This window comes from Heterodontus francisci, chromosome 40 (assembly GCF_036365525.1).
Source record: "Heterodontus francisci isolate sHetFra1 chromosome 40, sHetFra1.hap1, whole genome shotgun sequence".
NCBI classification, from domain to species: domain Eukaryota; kingdom Metazoa; phylum Chordata; class Chondrichthyes; order Heterodontiformes; family Heterodontidae; genus Heterodontus; species Heterodontus francisci.
Genome location: NC_090410.1, coordinates 8804948 through 8825335, shown reverse-complemented (window position 1 = coordinate 8825335; position 20388 = coordinate 8804948). Strand labels below are relative to the sequence as shown.

At 44.8% G+C, this 20388-nt stretch overlaps 1 pseudogene; it reads right to left on the bottom strand.

Moving 5' to 3' along the window:
• The window catches only part of LOC137353050 (adenosine receptor A1 pseudogene), a 52106-nt pseudogene that overhangs the window by 20849 nt on the left and 10869 nt on the right, over positions 1-20388 (bottom strand).

The following is a 20388-nucleotide window of genomic DNA, read 5'->3' as shown; positions in this document are numbered from 1 at the left end:
GCCGACCATCAACCACCCATTTATACTAATCCTACACTAATCCCATATTCCTACCACATCCCCACCTGTCCCTATATTTCCCTACCACCTACCTATACTAGGGGCAATTTATAATGGCCAATTTACCTACCAACCTGCAAGTCTTTTGGCTTGTGGGAGGAAACCGGAGCACCCGGAGAAAACCCACGCAGACACAGGGAGAACTTGCAAACTCCACACAGGCAATACCCAGAATTGAACCCGGGTCGCTGGAGCTGTGAGGCTGCGGTGCTAACCACTGCGCCACTGTGCCGCCCTGAAGACTTGCTGCAAGTCATCAGGAATACAGGGTTAAACACACAGTGATGCATTTCAACACTCAGTGTTACACTGTACTCACCCCAATGCATAGTGATGCAGTCCCCCCTCAATATGTTCACAAACTTAGTTAACTGACCTGAACTAGAGGAGTTTGATGAGGTCTCAGTCAAGGCAGACCTGCCATTGACACAGGTCCCTGAGGCTGGATTGCCTGGATCCGAGAAACCCTAACCAGCACGATATTCCAACAAGGAAGTGCTTAGGCAGAATGAACTTTCTTGGAATGTCTGGCTGACCTAGAGCTGAATTGAGTAATGAATGATTTTTTTTCTCTAGTTCACAGCTCAGTTAGCAGATACCCGAATACCAAATACATGCCCAATTGTTTGATGAAAATAAGGTTTGATGATTCATGTTATTGCAGAACAAAGGATTGTTCTTTCTCTGGAATCGAACGGTGATTAGTTACTTTCTCCATCTTATTGATTTTATGTCGCCTGCCTCTCTCTATTTTGTTCATTCGATCATCTCTTGGCTTCATGTGCTTCCTCCTGTGACTAAGACACAACTTGCTGCAAAAGTGTCCGGTATATTTATTTTTATTTAGAGATACAGCACTGAAACAGGCCCTTCGGCCCACCAAGTCTGTGCCGACCAACAACCACCCATTTATACTAACCCTGCAGTAATCCCATATTCCCTACCACCTACCTACACTAGGGGCAATTTACAACAGCCAATTTACCTTAACACCTGTAAGTCTTTGGCTGTGGGAGGAAACCGGAGCACCCGGCAAAAACCCACGCGGTCACAGGGAGAACTTGCAAACTCCGCACAGGCAGTACCCAGAATCGAACTCGGGTCCCTGGAGCTGTGAGGCTGCGGTGCTAACCACTGCGCCACTGTGCCGCCCAGAGCGAAGCCCCAAGGTGACTATTATAGATCACTATCCCAGTTGGACTTAACATTGTGTGAAATGACGCTGCAGCGTGGAGTTGGACCACATTTAAAAAGTACTCGGAGATGCCAATGGACATTAAAACTAAATCTACTTTAAAAATTCGGGCAAAGATTTTGAGCCAGTGAAAGTTGTCAAGGAATATGGATCAAAGACAGGCAAAATGGAATTGAGGAATGTATGAGCCACGATCTAGTTAACTGGCATAACAGGCTCGAGAGGCTGAATGGCCTGCACCTGTTCCTTGTTAACTGTATATTAGTTGGTTTAATTATATTCAGGTGGTGAGCATTAACTGGGGATTCAGTTGTGCTCCTGAAACTGTGGTTTCTGGGTTAGGAGGTGCATGCTTGTAATGTATATCTCTTGAAATAAAAGCTTATAAAAGTGTGCAAAGATTGGCTCCAAGTCTATCCTTCACCTTTCCCTTCCCCGCCCCCCCCCCCCCACCAGCTTTCTGGAGTGCAATATTTCTATCTTCACTGGCTGGGACAACATCTCCCTTGTGGCCATGGAATGCAATTCCCAGCCAGCCAATGTAACTTGTGTCTTGCCAACCAGGAATTGCCCAGTGCAGGGTTTAAGATGAGTAGTCAGCAGGACCACAGCATAAAAGGCAGAATTCTGCACTATCAGTTTTGCTGTGGGATGGACTTGCCCTATCAGATTGGGCGAACAGTCTAAACCCAATTTCTTTACTGAGTATCTAACTTTTCAGTCAGGTACATGCCCATGTTTTCAAAGGTCAAGGGAGAGTCAGCACTAGTTCTGAAGAGTGCTGTTGACAGCAAGAGCTGAAAGCAGTCTATCAACCCCTTCTTAACTACTTTTCCCTCGCTAGTTACTTTGTTCTGAGTTTATTTAGATCCCTGGAGCAAGAGTAATTTCTGCCTTGTCCAGGTGAGAGATGCATTGGTATAATAAATGCAATAACAACTTTCATTCATACAGTGCAAACATAGTAAAACATCCTGAGGCATTTCACAGGATTGTTAGCAAACAAAGTTTGTCTTCAGCCTAAGCTCTGGAATTCCTCCCCTTAAACCTCTCCCCCTCTTTTAAGATGCTGCTTAAAACTTATCTCTTTGACCAAGCTTTTTGACCACCTGCCTTTTTATGGCTCCGTGTCACATTTTGTCTGATAATTGCTCCTGTGAAGTGCCTCGGGGGTGTAAAAGGTGCTTTTAAGCTGCATCACTCCAAGCAGAAGGGACGCCCGCGCATCGACACTAGCAGAATTTCTCATCCACAGCTGTTACGTAAGTTTCTAAATTCATTTGATAAAGCCCTCCAAAACACTCCCACAGGGGATGCAGGGACCAAGTGGGCCCACATCAGAGACGCCATCTATGACTCAGCAATGACCACCTATGGCAATCGTGTGAAGCGGAATGCAGACTGGTTTCAATCTCACTTTGAAGAGCTGGAACCTGTCATAGCCACTAAGCGCATTGCACTGCTGAACTACAAGAAAGTCCCCAGCGAGTTAACATCCGTAACACTTAAAGCAGCCAGAAGTGCGGCACAAAGAACAGCCAGGCGCTGTGTAAATGACTACTGGCAACACCTATGCAGTCATATTCAGCTGGCCTCTGACACAGAAAATATCAGAGGAATGTATGTTGGCATTAAGAGAGCTTTTGGGCAATCAAGAAGATTGCCCCCCTCAAATCTAAATCAGGGGACACAATCACTGACCAACGCAAGCAAATGGACCGCTGGGTGGAACACTACCTAGAACTGTACTCCAGGGAGAATGTTGTCACTGAGACCGCCCTCAATGCAGCCCTGTCTCTGCCAGTCATGGATGAGCTGGACGTACAGCCAACAAAATCAGAACTCAGTGATGCCATTGATTCTCTAGCCAGCGGAAAAGCCCCTGGGAAGGACGGCATTACCCCTGAAATCATCAAGAGTGCCAAGCCTGCTACACTTTCAGCACTGCACGAACTGCTTTGCCTGTGCTGGGACGAGGGTGCAGTACCACAGGACATGCGCGATGCCAATATCATCACCCTCTATAAGAATAAGGGTGACCGGAGTGACTGCAACAACTACCGTGGAATCTCCCTGCTCAGCATAGTGGGGAAAGTCTTCGCTCGTGTCGCCTTAAACAGGCTCCAGAAGCTGGCTGAGCGTGTCTACCCTGAGGCACAGTGTGGCTTTCGAGCAAAGAGATCCACCATTGACATGCTGTTCTCCCTTCACCAGCTAGAGGAGAAATGCCACGAACAACAGATGCCCCTCTAAGTTGCTTTCATTGATCTCACCAAAGCCTTTGACCTCGTCAGCAGACGTGGTCTCTTCAGACTACTAGAAAAGATTGGATGCCCACCAAAGCTACTAAGTATCATCACCTCATTCCATGACAATATGAAAGGCACAATTCAGCACAGCAGCGCCTCATCAGACCCCTTTCCAATCCTGAGTGGCGTGAAACAGGGCTGTGTTCTCTGACACAGAACACAAAAGTCCAAGTGTATCAAGCCTGTGTCCTCAGTACCTTGCTCTACGGCAGTGAGGCCTTGACAACATACGTCAGCCAAGCGTGACGTCTCAATTCATTCCATCTTCGCTGCCTCTGGAGAATTCTTGGCATCAGGTGGCAGGACCGTATCTCCAACACAGAAGTCCTCGAGGCGGCCAACATCCCCAGCATATACACCCTACTAAGCCAGTGGCGCTTGAGATGGCTTGGCCATGTGAGCCACATGGAAGATGGCAGAATCCCCAAGGACACATTGTACAGCGAGCTCGTCACTGGTACCAGACCCACCGGCCGTCCATGTCTCCGCTTTAAAGACGTCTGCAAACGCGACCTGAAGTCCTGTGACATTGATCACAAGTCGTGGGAGTCAGTTGCCAACGATCGCCAGAGCTGGTGGGCAACCATAAAGGCGGGGCTAAAGCGTGGCGAGTCGAAGAGACTTAGCAGTTGGCAGGAAAAAAGACAGAAGTGCAAGGAGAGAGCCAACTGGGTAACAGCCCCGACAACCAATTTTATCTGCAGCACCTGTGGAAGAGTCTGTCACTCTAGAATTGGCCTTTATAGCCACTCCAGGCGCTGCTTCACAAACCACTGACCACCTCCAGGCGCTTCCCCATTGTCTCTCGAGACAAGAAGGCCAAAGAATAAATGCAAGTTGTTCTTGTTGATAACAGGAAGGTTTTTCTAAGTGTCATTTGTAGTGAAGCTTGCTAATTTGGGTGCCAGGCATGCAAAGAATGCACGGTGGACCTTCAGGGCCTGTTCTTTATTAAACTTTTTCCATTGCCTTTGTGTACTTTTCCAAGTACAATGACTTCTGAATGATTGTTTACTGTACACAGTTTTGCCTGACTGAACAAAGAAGGCCAGTAGTTTTTACTGAATGAGTTATTAGCTGAAGGACAGCTTTGAGGTGCAACCTTTCTGACTGGACTGGACGGAAACATTTTGGAAACTCCAAATCTGACCAGCATCAAAACACAATGAAGAAAACAACTAAAAGCTGGCTGGTGCAATTTTTGGCACTCATGAAAGTGTAAATCTCCCATTCTGTTTTAAAGGGATGTAGAGGGCAAAATTCACTAATGAAACACAACAGGGGTTTGGTGTAGAGATGCTATCCAGAAAGACTGAACCAGCTAGAGTTCTTTTCTCCGGAAAAGAGAAGACTGCCAGGTGACCCAACAGGAACATAGGAACAGGAGGAGGCCACTCAGCCCCTTAAGCCTGTCCCACCATTCAATGAGATCATGGCTGATCTGCGACCCAACTCCATGAACCTGCCTTTGCCCCACATCCCAGGGGGAGTGGGACTAGGTGAGTTGCTTTTGCAGAGAGCTGGCATGGACGCAATGGGCCGAATGGCCTCTTTCTGTGCTGTAACCATTCTATGATTCCATAACAAGAATCTATCAATCTCAGATTTAAAATTTACAGTTGATCTAGCATCAATTGCCATTTCAGGAAGAGAGTTCCAAACTTCTATTACTTTTTGTGTGTAAAGGTATTTCCTAATTCCTACATTCTACATCCCAGAGTGTTGAAAGAGGTAGCCATGGAGATAGTGGATGCATTGGTGATCATCTTCCAAAATGCTACAGATTCTGGAACGGTACCTGCAGGTAGAAAATGTCACCCCACTATTTAAGAAGGGAGAGAGAAAACAGAGAACTACAGACCTCTTAGCCTTACATCAGTCATTTGGAAAATGCTAGAATCTATTCTAAAGGATGTGATAAATGAACACTTGGATAATAATGATCTGATTGGGCATAGTCAACATGGATTTATGAATGGGAAATCATGTTTGACGAACCTGTTAAAGTATTATATACGGGCGGCACAGTGGCGCAGTGGTTAGCACCGCAGCCTCACAGCTCCAGTGACCCAGGTTCGATTCTGGGTACTGCCTGTGCGGAGTTTGCAAGTTCTCCCTGTGTCTGCGTGGGTTTTCGCCGGGTGCTCCGGTTTCCTCCCACATCCAAAGACTTGCAGGTGATAGGTGAATTGGCTGTTGTAAATTGCCCCTAGTGTAGGGAGGTGATAGGGAATATGGGATTACTGTAGGGTTAGTATAAATGGGTGGTTGTTGGTCGGCACAGACTCGGTGGGCTGAAGGGCCTGTTTCAGTGCTGTATCTCTAAAATTAAAAAAAAAAAATTTTTGAGGATGTTACTAACAGAATTGATAAAGGCGAGTCGTGGATGTAGTATACTTGGATTTTCAGAAGGCTTTTGATAAAGTCTGCCACGGGAGGTTGGTTAGCAAAATTAAATCACATGAGATAGGAGGTAATATACTGGCATGGATTAAGGATTGGTTAACAGGGAAAAAACAGAGAGTAGGAATAATTGGGTTATTCCTGTATTGGCAGGCTGCGACTAGTGGGGTACCGCAAGGATCAGTACTTGGCCCCAGCTGTTCACAATATATATCAATGATTTGGATGTGGGGACCAAATGTAATATTTTCAAGTTCACGGATGACACAAAACTAGGTGGGAATGTGTGTTGTGAGGAAGATGCAAAGCGGCTTCAAGGAGATTTGGACAGTCTTAGTGAGTGGGCAAGAACATGGCAGATGGAATATAATGTGGAAAAATGTGAGGTAGGAGGAATAGATGTGCAGAGTATTTATTAAATGGTAACAGATTAGAAAGTGTAGATGTACAAAGGGACCTAGGTGTCCTCATCAATAAGTCACAGAAAGCTAACATGCAGGTGCAGCAAGCAATTAAGGCCAATGGTACATTAGCCTTTATTGCAAGAGGATTTGAGTACAGTAGTGAAGTCTTGCTTCAATTGTATAGAATCTTGGTTAGACCGCACCTGGAGTACTGTGAGCAGTTTTGGTCCCCTTACCTTAGGAAGGCTATGATTGCTCTAGAGGGAGTGCAACGAAGGATCACCAGAGTTGTTTCTGGGATAGTGGGTCTGTCCTATGAAGAGAGATTGGGGAAACTGGGCCTGTATTCTCTAGCATTTCGAAGAATGAGAGGTGACCTCATTGAAACCTAGTAAAGGGATAGACAGGGTAGATGCAGGTAAGATGTTTCCCCTGGTTGAGAAGTCTAAAACCGGGGGACACAATTTCAAAATAAGGAGGAAGCCACTTAGGACAGAGATGAGGAGAAATTTCTTTACTCAGGGTTGTGAATCTTTGGAATTCTCTACCCCAGAGGTCTGTGGAAGCTCAGTCATTGAGTATGTTTAGAGATTGACAGATTTCTAAATATCAATGACATAAAGGGATATGGAGATAGGTGGGAAAAGGCATTGAAGTGGATGATCAGCCACGATAGTATTGAATGGCGGCGCAGGCTCAATGGGCTGAATAGCCTATTCCTGCTCCTATGCAATTTCACTCCTGAAAGGTCTGGCTCTAATTTTTAGACTCTTCCCCCGAGTCCTAGACTCCCCAACCAGTCAAAATAGTTCCTCTCTATCTACCCTATCTGTTACTCTTAATATCTTGAAAACTTCGATCAAATCACCCCTTAACCTTCTGAATGCCAGGGAATACAACCCTAGTTTGTGTAATCGCTCTTCGTAATCTAACCCTTGGAGTCCAGCTATTATTTTAGTAAATCTATGGAGCACGCCCTCCAAGGCCAATACATTCTTCCTGAGATAGAGGTCTTTAAAGTTATGGAAGGAAAGGGTAGACATGGAGAAGACATTTCCACTTGTTGGGGAGAAAAACCAGAGGACATAAATATAAGCTAGACACTAATAAATCCAATAAGGAAATCAGGAGAAACTTCTTTATCCAGTGAGTGGTGAGAATGTGGAACTTGCTACCACAGGGAGTGGTTGAGGTGAATAGCGTAGATACATTTAAGGGGAAGCTGGATAAACACATGGGCGAAAGGAACAGAAGGATATGCTGATAGGGGGAGATGAAGTCTGGTGGGAGGAGGCTCATGTGAGGCATAAATGACTCTATGTAATGTAACTTGCATTTATACATCTCCACTTAGATGAATATCTGTGAACATTTTACAAAGAGAGAGGGGATCCCTAACAGGCCATTATTCTGCAGAATTCTGCTGCTCTGTCTCCCAAATGCAGCATTCTATATCTTCCATCTTTAATCTTCCCTGTGCCTCTCACCTCCCTCCCTTCCGCCATCAGCAGAACAGCCATCCTCCACGATGGAACTCTCTCTACTTACCTCTCCATCACTACTTTTCTCTCCTCATTCAGAATTCTCTGTCCGAGCTTTTGCCCACCTCCTACTTCCTGCTTGGTGCCCACTGCTGCTCCAGTAAAGGTGTCGTGGTGTCTCATCCTAAGAGAGGGGCTGTAAATTGTTGAGACTGGAGAGATTCGGGCTGGTGGTGGCGGAGAAAAGGAATGCGCAGCAGAGAAGGATTTGTGAGAGACAGTGATCAATCTTTATAGTCTGACTCTTGTCAGACCGCGTCCAGTTTTGGTCGGCAAGGAATAAGAAAGACATTGAAGATTCACAGTACGGGGCTCTGAGTTATGGGGACAAACTGGAGAGATTTGGGATTTTCAGGGAAGGAGGCATCTGAGTGGCAATTTTCTATTGAAAAAAGTTAATCCAGAATATAACTTTAAATTAAACTATGTGAATAGAACTAGGGAAGCACGTGTTCTAACATAAAATGTATTTTAGGATTGATATCAGGAAATTCTCCTTCACACAATGAGTGAGCAGAGATGTGGAAAAACTTCCAGATAAAGTATAGGAGTCGATAGGGAGTAACTGTTTCCACTGGCAGGAAGGGAATATATGAATAGGAAGGGAATAGAGGGATATGGGCCCCGGAAGTGCAGAAGGTGTTAGTTTCGGCAGGCATCAAGATCGGCGCAGGCTTGGAGGGCCGAATGGCCTGTTCCTGTGCTGTACTGTTCTTTGTTCTTTGAAGGTCAGTAACTGGAGGACACAGTTTTAAGATAAATGGCAAAAGAATCTTTTCTACACAGCAAGTTATTACGATCTCGAATGCTCTGGCTGACAGGGTGCTGAAAGCAGATTCAATAATAACTTTTAAGAAGGGAATTGGATAATTGCTTGAAGGGGAGGAAATGTGCATGGCTATGGGGAAAGAGCAAGGGAGTGGGATTAATTGGAGAGCTCTTTCAAAGAGCCAGCACAGGCACGATGGGCTGAATGGCCTCCTTCTGCACCATATGATTATCTAGCTCACTTTGGTGGACGGCACACTTCTGCTTATAGGTGCATGGCTGCTTTCTGCCACTTTGGACACTTAGGAAGCTGTGTGGCACCTGAAAACGAGTGCTGTGCGATGCAATACCTAGTCCACCAACTTTCTGCTAGGAATTACTGGAGTGTGTTCAGAGACAGGAACCCTGGCTGATATTCAACACTCTCCCTCCCTAGGCCAGGAACACAAAGGCCATTTGGACAAACAATATAGAAACATAGAGAAATTAATGGCACAGATTGAGACCATTCAGCCCATCGTGACCATGCCGGCTCCCCCATTATTAGTCCAACAGAGATCAGCTAATGCAGGCCAGGCAGGCAATCGATCCTAGAATTCTCCTGATCCAGATGGCTCAGTACATCAAGCAGTGATCTTAGCGACTGAACATTTGGTGAGGGGGGGGGGAGGGTGCCAGGGGAGGGATGGCAATTTAAAAAACATTTCCATTGAGCCAATCAGAATAGTAGCGTACAAATCTGTCAATATTGGATCAAATTTTGAAAGAATGGCTATTTCTGTGCGAGTGGTCACCAAGTTAAGAGAAAAAATAAAAGCGGACTGGATGACAGAACTGATAAAATACTGGGATCAGGCTTCCTTATCAATGATAAAGGCTATTTACTCTGCTTTCCCTATGACTTCTAAGATTTGTGTTACCAAACTGTTGATTTGACATTGTAAAACCATCTCAATTCTGGAGCATGGTCACTTTAAAACAGGGTCAATGATTGTTTGAACTTGTGTGCAAACTTCAAAACCTATTGCTCTGTTCCCCAATGAAAGTTTCAGCTGTTGAGTGAGTTCATTTCGAGCAGCTACAATTCTCGAGCAGCGATTCTTTTCCCACCTCCATTCCACCCAAACACTAGCACCACACCCACCCACCACACCTTGAGACTCCACCCAATCTTTGAAGCACAGGTCAGGTCCAATGTTTGATTGGTCTGGACTGACTCAATTTATCTCGCCTGGAGCAGCAATTCAGGGACAAGGAGTGGCAAAAGCACCCCCGGGCTAGAGAAAAAAGAAAGAATTTGCATTTGTATAACGCCTTGCACAACCTCAGCATGTCCAAAAGCGCTTTACAGCCACTGAAGTACTTTCGAAGTGTAATTATTGCTGGAATGTAGAGAATGCAAGAGGTGAACTCAAGAGGTGAGGTGAGAGTGATTGCCCTGGATATCAAGCCAGCATCAAGGAGCCCTAGCCAAACTGGTCAACAGGAATCAAGGGGAAGACTCTCCGCTGCTTGGAGTCATACACAGCACAAAGGAAGATGGTTGTGGTTGTTGGAGACCAATCATCTCAATCTCAGGACATCACTGCAGGAGTTTCTCAGGGTAGTGTTCAAGGCCCAACCATCTTCAGCTGCTTCATCAATGACCTTTCCTCCATCAAAAGGTCAGAAGCGGGAATGTTCACTGACGATTGTACGACGTTCAGTACCATTCACAACTCCTCAGATACTGAAAAAGTCCGTGTCCATATGCAGCAAGACCTGGACAACATTAGGTCTTGGGCTGGTAAGTGGCAAGAAACATTTGCGCCACACAAGTACCAGGCAACAATGGACTCTAATAAGACAGTATCTAACCATCTGCCCTTGGCATTCAATGGCATTACCATTGCTGAATCCCCCACTATCAACATCCTAGGGGTTACCATTGACCAGAAACTGAACTGGAGTAGCCACATAAATATTGTGGCTACAAGAGCAGGTCAGAGACTGGGAATTCTATGGCGAGTAACTCATCTCCTGACTCCCCAAAGCCTGTCCACCATCTGCAAGGCACAAGTCAGGAGTGTGATGGAATACTCTCCACTTGCCTGGATGAGTGCAGCTCCAACAACACTCAGGAAGCTCGATGCTATCCAGGATAAAGCAGCCCATTTGATTGACACCCCATCCTCCACCATAAACCTTCACTTCCTCCACCACCGATGCACAGTGGCAGCAGTCAGTGTGTACCATCTACAAGATGCACTGCAGCAACTCATCAAGCCTCCTTCGACAGCACCTTCCAAACCTGTGACCTCTTTCACCTAGAAGGACAAGGACAGTAGATGCCTAGGAACACCACCACCTGCAAGTTCCCCTCCAATTCATGCCATCCTGACTTGGGAATGTCACTGTCGCTGGGTCAAAGTCCTGTAACTCTTCCTAACAGCACTGTGGGTGTAACTACACCACATGGACTGCAGCGGTTCAAGAAGGCAGCTCACCACCACCTTCCCAAGGGGCAATTAGGGATGGGTAACTAATGCTGGCTTTGCCAGCGACGCCCACATCCCATGAAAGAATAAAAAAGAACATGGCAGACAATTTGTGCACAGCAAGCTCCAACAAACAGCAATGAGATAATGACCAGATAATCTTACTTTAGTGATGTTGTGTGAGGGATCATTTTTAGCCAGGGCACTGGAGAGAGCGCCCTGACTCTTCTTCGAAATAGATCAGTGGGATCTTTTACACGCACCTGAGAGGGCAGTTGGGGCCTTGGTTTAACATCTCACCTGAAGGACAGCACCTCCGCCAGTGTAGCACTCCCTCAGTACCATGTTGTAGTCACTCAAATTACATAATGAGCCAGATTTGAGCACGTAATCTAGGCTGAATCTTCAGTGCAGGACTGAGTAAGTGCTATGCTATGGGAATAGATGTCTTTTGGATGAAACATTAAACTGAAACCTTCCCAGTGGGGTGATGGAAGCAATGGCTGCAGTCAGTGGCACTCACAAAAGATGAGGTTGCTCCCATTCAGCGTTTGTTTACTGTGACTCACTGATCCCAGTTGAGCCCACATGAGATTAGGGTTGCCAACTCTGCCTGGATGCATTCCTGGAGGTTCCACATTTGACCTTTGGCCTCCAAAGACCCTGTCCCCACGCTCCCACCATTGATCGCCCAACATGCCCATCCTTGCGACGCCCTGCCTTCTCACACCAAGATCAAACATACTCTTCATTGTCCAAATGAGTACATGTCAAACAGCCTTTAATCCCCCCCATCTCCAATATTTCACTAACTAAAACAAAAGTGTTGAAAATAGAAAACACTTTTTTTTTTACACCCCTATGATTTTTGCTCGCAGCAGTGTCTTGAAGATTAATCTTCAATTGTTGGAGCCTCCAGGACAATCCTGGATGGTTGGCAACCCTACTCTGGATCTATTCATTTCTTTTTGTTTGAAGTTGTAGGGAGCAGAACTTCAATAACTGAGACATTCAGCGAGCGTTGACTGAACAAAGCTAAATTTACATAGAGTCCGGTGTTGTTGACACAGCTGCCTCTAGTCAAGTCACCCAAACTCAACACTGCATTCAACAAACAGTTCAATTGATGGTTACAAGTTACCCGAGGGCACGATCTCAGATTCACTACAGTGTTCCATGCAAAACCTCTCCATCTCTTCAGCTCCTGGGCCCTCAGTTTAAAGGGACAGTACCAGAGCTCAGCAAGATCCCAGGTTATAATTCTCAGTACGTGCCAAGTTATCTTGAGCTCAGTCAGAGAGGTAGAAAATGGGATAATCTGTTTTTAGTGATGTTGGTTGAGGGATAAATGTTGGCTAGGATCTCCGAGGAGAACTCTTCTTCAAAATCGTACCAAGGGATCTTTGAAAGCGCTGACGGGGCCTCGGTTTAACAGCTCATCTGACAGTGCAGCACTCCCTCACTACGGCACTGGATTACCAGCCTAGAATTTATGCTCAAATCTCTGGTGTGGGACAGTACCGCTTAGAGAGGGTGCAGAGGAGATTTACTAGAAGGGCACCAGGGATGAGGGACTTCAGTTGCGTGCAGAGACTGGAGAAGCTGGGGTCGTTTTCCTTAGAGCAGAGAAGGTTCAGGGAAGATTTGATAGAGGTGTTCAAAATCATGAAGAGTTTCAATAGAATAAATAAGGGCTGCTTCCAGGGGCAGGAAGGTCAGTAACCAGAGAACATAGATTTGAGGCAATATGAAGAAAAAACATTTACACAGGGAGTTGTTGTGATCAGGAATGCACTGCCTGAAAGGGCGGTGGAAGCTGATTCAATAATAATTTTCAAAAGGGTACTGGATAAATCTTTCAAGGGGAAAAAGCTGCAGGGCTTTGGGGAAGGAGTGGGACTAATTGGATAGATCTTAGCGAGCTGGCACTGGCATGATGGGCCGAATGGCCTCCTGTGGTGTATTAGTTTTTGATTCTACTATAGCACGGTGGGAGGTGGAGGGGGGTGGGGTACGTTAATTTCCCCAAACCCATCAGGGTTGCACCCAAAGAAACTTATCAGAGTTGCGACCGCAGCTACAAGAGCCGAAGCCTCGTCACGTACTCATTGCTCTGAAGCATCCCGACCTGGTTCGTTTATGGGATGTTAAGCTCCACGTCATGCCACTTGCTCTGACAGTTTGTTTGACCGATTGATTTGCGTGACTGAGGAAAGGGAGAAATGCAAATGCATATGCAAAAAAAAACCCGAGCAAGTGAACGGAAATAACATGTCACAGCTCCTAAAGCCACTGCTTTTGTAAACCAAATTGCGGAGCCCGGAATATATATTCTCTTTCTCTTCCAATTTGCCAGCAATCCTGTAACAAATGAGAGTGAGGGAGGTGACTGGGGTCAGAATGCAGACAACAGTTTAGTTTTATGAAAAGAAATTATGAAGGCAGTTTGCAAATACAGCAGAATAAACACAGCTCCATTTATGACACGAAATATTCATTCAAACAAACAATCTGGGCCATTTACTGCCTAGAGCAACTCAGGCAGATGCAACTGATTCACTCCAATCCCTCTAAAATCAGTGTCCTTCCCCCCACCCTGAGATTGCCACTGACAGTGACAATATTGAATTCAATTTTGAATATGTGATTGACAATGTGGCTGATAAGGGGGATCAGCGTTCAGTGAAAAGCATACATCAATGCTCTGGCCAATGATGTATCAGGGTACAGTTTTATGGATGCCTCCCGATTATAGAATGTACAGCACAGAAACAGGCCAGTCGGCCCAACTGGTCTATGTTGGTATTTATGCTCCATACAAGCCTCCTCCCACCCAACGTCATCTAAGCCCATTATTATATCCTTACATCGCTTACTCCCTCGTGTGTTTATCTAGCCTCCCCTTAAATGTATCTATGCTATTTGCCTCAACTACTCAATGTGATAGAGTACCACATTCTCACCACTCTCTGGGTAAAGAGGTTTCTCCTGAATTCCTTATTGGATTTGTTAGTAGCTATCTTATATTTATCGCTCTCTAGTTCTGGTCTCCCCCACAGGTGGAAACATCTTCTCTACGTCTACTCTATTGAACCCCCTCATTATTTGAAAGACCTCGATCAGTTCATCCCTCAGTCTACTCTTGTCTAGAGGTATCTCAGGTGTTCTTCACAGACGAGCTTCAACTGTCAACAGCAATGGGATATTCCACCAAGGGGAGCATCACAGCTGAGCCTGAACCTGTGCTCACCAATGTCCGCACAGCCAGTTTCCAGCAGAGTCTCGCTGCATGCTAAAGACTGGCAGAGCCACCTGGGTTCATCAAGTTGAGGGACATTCATGTTTGGATACGGATGTCTTTCCAATATTTTTGCTTCCAGGTCCCACGCCTCTCCGATCTCCACTGGCTTTTCGTGAACGGGCAAGTTGACGCCAAAGTTCCCTTCCCTGTTTTGATAATCCCTCAAAGATCTCACTCCCACCTTTCCTCAGTGACCTCCTACCACCTGACGGGAGTCCCAGCAAACACCCTACACTTCTCCAGCTCCAGGCTTTTACCTCCCCCTTGCTCCCTCCAGTCAATCATTGGCGGCTGCCTGTTCACTTTTGTCCTCAGAGACTCCCAGTTCCCTGCACTTTACCAACTGACACCAAGCCCTTTCTCTTCAGCTGTGGCTTTGGTGCCAAACTTAACCCTGTTCATTTCCCCCCTCTTCTTAGTGCCCAGTCCATTGTTTTGAGATATTTTCCTGTATTTAAGAAGCACTGTAGAAATGCAAGTTATTATTCTCTTGTATTATTTTTGTTCTTTAGTATCAGAGTCAAACAGTCCCAGGGCAGGTACAGCTAATATCATTTTTTTGAGCTTTGGTACAATAAATTCAATGTTAAATCCAAAAAAAAAATGGGTTAGGTATAGAGTGAAGCTCATTCTATACCAGAGGTTCCCAAGCTGTGTACAGCCTTCCAGATCTACCAGCTGCCTGCGTACCCAGTGAACATTTTAACTCCTTTAATGCCCAAGCATCGTAGAAAATGTACAAATTATTACACACATATGCAGCTTAAACAATGACATAATGTTTGAAGTGATGGGTGGTAGTTTGAGTTGTGAGTTGTTTTCAGAATAAAGGGGCAGGCTACTTAAGACTGAGATGAGGAGGAATTTCTTCACTCAGAGGGTGGTGAATCTTTGGAATTCTCTACCCCAGAGGGCTGTGGAAGCTCAATCAACGAGCATGTTCAAGACAGAGATCGATAGATATCTGGGTACTCATGACATCAAGGGATATGGGGATAGTGGCATTGAGGTAGATGATCAACCATGATCTAATTGAATGGTGGAGCAGGCTCAAGCGGCTGAATGGTCTACTCCTGCTCCTACACAAAGGCGCTGATGATACTTTGATTTCATTCTAGTGACTGATGAAAATCCAATTTCACACAGGTAATTGAAGCACTATAATCTAGTATGATGTACGCAACCCAAAAAAATTCAATTTAACTCGAGCTCAGTTAGACTGGAGAGTAGCTGATCAATTGAATCCAGGCTGTAGTGCACAGTAACTGGAGGTGAGGGCTCTGTACATCATCTGCTCTGTACTCCTATGTTCTCATTGGTACATCTTAAAGTAAATTAACTACTTTATATATCAATAACAGAATTTTAAAGCCTCATCTGAAAAGCCAGTTATAAAAGTGCAATAAATAAATAAAATAATTAATAAATAAAATCCAGCACTGGACAATTTTTCCCTCATATCCCCAGGGGATTCCCTGTTCTATACTGTCCCCGTTAAACACTCCCAGGGCAGGTGCAGCACGGGGTTGATACACAGTAAAGCTCCCTCTGCACTGTCCCATCAAACACTCCCAGGACAGGTACAGCACAAGGTTAGATACAGAGCAAAGCTCCCTCTACACTGTTCCCATCAAACACTATTCGCCACCTCAAGACATCCCAAAGACCTTTACAGACAGTGAATTTTGAAGTGTTGTCACAATTGGAATGCAGGAAATGCTACAACCAATTTCTACAAACATTAATGTAGAAAAAAAAACAGGGTTAGATACAGAGTAAAGCTCCCTCTACACTGTCCCCATCAAACACTCCCAGGACAGGTACAGCACAGGGTTAGATACAGAGTAAAGCTCCCTCTACACTGTCCCCATCAAACACTCGCAGGGCAGGTACAACATGGGTTAGATGCAGCCTAACATCTGAAAAATACCTGCAAATAAATCAATGTGGCAGCTTTCGTATTTATCACACCAGCCATCCTGCGTCCTCACTCACTGAGATTGCTACTTTGATTAATTAAGTTTGTTTTATGCAAAGTCAGTCATTTCTGGACAGGGGGCAAGAAATTGGGGAGGACACCACTGCCTTTGAATCTGTACCCTAACAAGCGCCATGATGTTCAGGGGAGATGGAAGGAGAGAAATTAAAGATCAGAAAACAAATAGGATATGAGAGGATTCAATGCGTAACTTGTTTCAGAGATTGTATTGGGAACTCAGTACTGCAAGGGTTAATTATTGCCGACTGGGTTCAGTGTAACTTGAATGCTCTTCCTAATTGGCTGAATTACAGCGAAATCACAGTCTGATGCCACCTCATGCTTGGTTAGCCAAACGAGTGCTGGCACAGGTGAATGTGCTACTGTTAGCTCCACCAGCCTGCACTGCACAAACACAGGCATTTCAATGATTATTCAAATCAGCCTGCTCTGATAGGTGGGGTTTCTCTTTATTAATTGATATTATTATTAATTGCAATTATCTTTTCATTACAAAATGTCAATTCATGTCCCATACATAGTTTCCGGTGTACATGAGGCATTGTACATTGTGAGTGTTTGGAGTTGATGGTGACTATGGAGACTGATTGTTTCCAGTAATAGTGACGTTAGTGGGTGAACGCAGTAGCATGCACTGCGTCAGTGTACCTGCTGGGTTTGTGCTTGTAAAGCTATGACAGCTGTCTTATTTTGGTGAGTAAATCATGGTCTTTTTTTCAGTCATTCATAGGATGTGGGCATCACTGGCCAGGCCAGCATTTATTGCCCTTGCCTAATTGCCCTTGAGAAGTGAGCAGCCTTCTTGAACTGCTGCAGGTACATCCACTGTGCTGTTCAGGAGGGAGTTCCAGGATTTTGACCCAGTGACAGTGAAGGGATGGCAATATAGTTCCAAGTCAGGATGGTGCGCGAGGGGAACTTGCAGATGGTGATGTGCTCCCATGCGTCTGCTGCCCTTGTCTTTTGAGGTGGTAGAGGTCACGGGTTTGGAAGGTGCTGCCGAAGGAGTTTTGGTGAGTTGCTGCAGTGCATCTTGTCGATGGTACACTCTGCTGCCACTATGTGTCGGTGGTGGAGGGAGTGAATGTTTAAGTTGATGGATGGGTTGCCGATCAAGCAGGCTGCTTTGTCCTGGATGGTGTCAAGCTTCTAGAGTGTTGAAGGAACCGCACTCATCCAGACAAGGTGGGACTAGTTCATCACACTCTTGACTTGTGCCTTGTAGATGGTGGAGAGGTCTAGGTGCTTGGCATGCAATGAGTGTGCAGGATAATGTAATTTTGCCTATCACCCACTGGGTTGGGTGGACGAGGAACGAGGGTTTGCAAACATTTCTCTTCCTTTTTCCACAGGAGAGAGAGAACTTTCTCAGACTGTATTGTCTTCTATTGTGTCTCAATCCATCCAAATAGGATGGATTGGTGGTTTCCCCAAGCCACCCTAACAAGATACAATTATGGGCTGTGTTTAGAAGAAAAAATAGGAACAGGAGGAGGCCATTCAGCCCCTCAATCCTGTTCCGCTATTCATTTAGATGGCGGCTAATCTGTATCTTAACTCCATTTACACTGTCAGGCTCACATAAGGAGAAATTATGAACTATATAATGAATTTATGAAATAAACCCAAAATGGATACCTGTCCTACAAAACAAAATGGAGTTGAGAGGTCAGGTGATCTTACTCTATTGCTAATACACATGGAAACTGCAAGAAACTTGAGCCAATCTTCATGTCTGGACAAGCCTTGGAGAAGGCATTAAAATGTAAATGACCCATTCTATGTTAATGGCTACTTCTCCCTAATGAATTGGATTAACAATGGCATTGCAGACCTGGTGACTCCAAATTGAAACTCAAGAGAATGGGTGTGAAAAACACCACTTTATCAAGATTGAATGAAGGTGAGTGACACCCAGACCCCATTGTCTAACAATGGCCTCATCTTCAGACTCCATTTATGAGAACAATGAGAGAAAAACTCTGGTCACATGACAGCAACCAGGAGCTTAATAGGGTATATGCTGGGCAGACAAAGCCAGAAGAGAAACTCCATCTATGCCATCGAAGAGACAGGGCCCTGCCTAAGATGTGTTAAGTCCCCCCACCAAGGTGAACTGAGGGGCTGGATCCATGGAAAACCCCTCGAACTATATCCAGAAAATATTCCGAAGAAGGGTCACTGACCCGAAACGTTAACTCTACTTCTCTTTCCACAGATGCTGCCAGACTTGCTGAGTGATTCCAGCATTTCTTGTTTTTGTTCCAGAAAATATTTGTTTGCTGTAAAATGTACATGGCATGTAAAATGAAATGGAAGGGTTGTGAGGCAACTCACTCCTGTATTGAAGGAAACTGATCTCCTTTACACTCTTTGTATTATTTGACTTGGTGGTTTTTGGAACTGTTTTGTAATGTATTTTTTTTTTTTTTACAGATTTTTATGAATAAAGTATATTTTGGGAAAAAAAGAGCCCTGCCTAAGATTACCAGCTTTGAACTACAGGTAGACAGTGACTGGAGTTTGGCCTTGAACTCCTGACCCGAGTTGTACCAAGACATCACCAGTAACCTTTGGCTGGAATATAACAAGAGCAGTCTGCAGCAGTGCATCCTTCTTCCTAAAGCTGCCACAGCTTTCTTTCTTCAGTGAACAAGGAAAAAGAATACAGGCCTGCACCATTTCAAGTCTTCATCCTGGGAGAAAGCAAGTTTACCAAAGGACTCTCTAAAACTATCATACCTAAATGCACGTTATCTTTTAATCTCTATCCTTTCTTGTGTGTGTGTGTGTCTCTGTATCTGTATGAGGGTGGGTGAAGTTGTTTACATTTTTAGGTGTTGTATAACAAACATTTATCTTTCTTTTAAACTTGAGAAAACCTGTCATTTGTCTGTTTGTTGAGCATTAAAACGCTCAGGGGATAACAGATTTAACACTGTCTTTGGTCAGTTGAGAGATGAAAGGGGAAAAACCATTCTAATCATTTCCCACCTGTCCATAACAACACGCTTTGGTTACCTATCCCTTAATACCCTTATCTCAATCTCTGTTGTAAAATTTTCAATTGACCTCCAGACTCAACAGCTTTTTGGGGGAGAGAATTCCAGATTTCAGAACTGCCTCCTGGCAACACTCTAGAATGGCTTAGCTCTAATTTTAAGGTTTTGCCTCCTTGTTCTGGACTCCCCCCACCCCCACCATAGGAAACAGTTTCACTCTAACTACCTTATCAAATCTGTTAATCATCTGTTAGTCACTGTTGTGATGTAAGAAAATCAGCAGTCAATTTGCACATGGCAAGCTCCCACAAACAACAATATGATAATGACCAGATAATCAGTTTTTGTGATGTTGATTGAGGGATAAATATTGGTCAGGACACCTGGGATAACTCCCCTGTTCTTCTTCAAATAGCACCATGGGATCTTTTACATCCACTTGAGAGCGCAGACAGGACTTTTGATCAACATAAAAGCAAAATACTGTAGATGCTGGAAATCTGAAATAAAAACAACAAATGCTGGGGAAATACTCAGCAGGTCTGGCAGCATCTGTGGAGAGAGAAGCAGAGTTAATGTTTCAGGTCAGTGACCCTTCATCTGATCCAAAAGACAACACCTCAACAGTGCAGCATTCCCCCAGTTCTGCACTGTCAGCCTTGATTTGTGTGCTCAAGCCCTGGAGTGAGACTTGAACCCACAACCTTATGACTCAGAGGCCAGAATGCTACCAACTGAGCCACAGCATTCACTAAGTAGCAAATGATTTACATAAAGAGGATGGGAATATTGGGTACTCATCTCATTTGCAAAATCTTTACATGATCAGTATGTTTACAAAAGGAAAAGCTTTTGAAACAATGAAAAAATTTTAATACATTTTATCCAAAGTGCTTGCTGTTCACATTGGCTACGTTAGGTGCATTAGG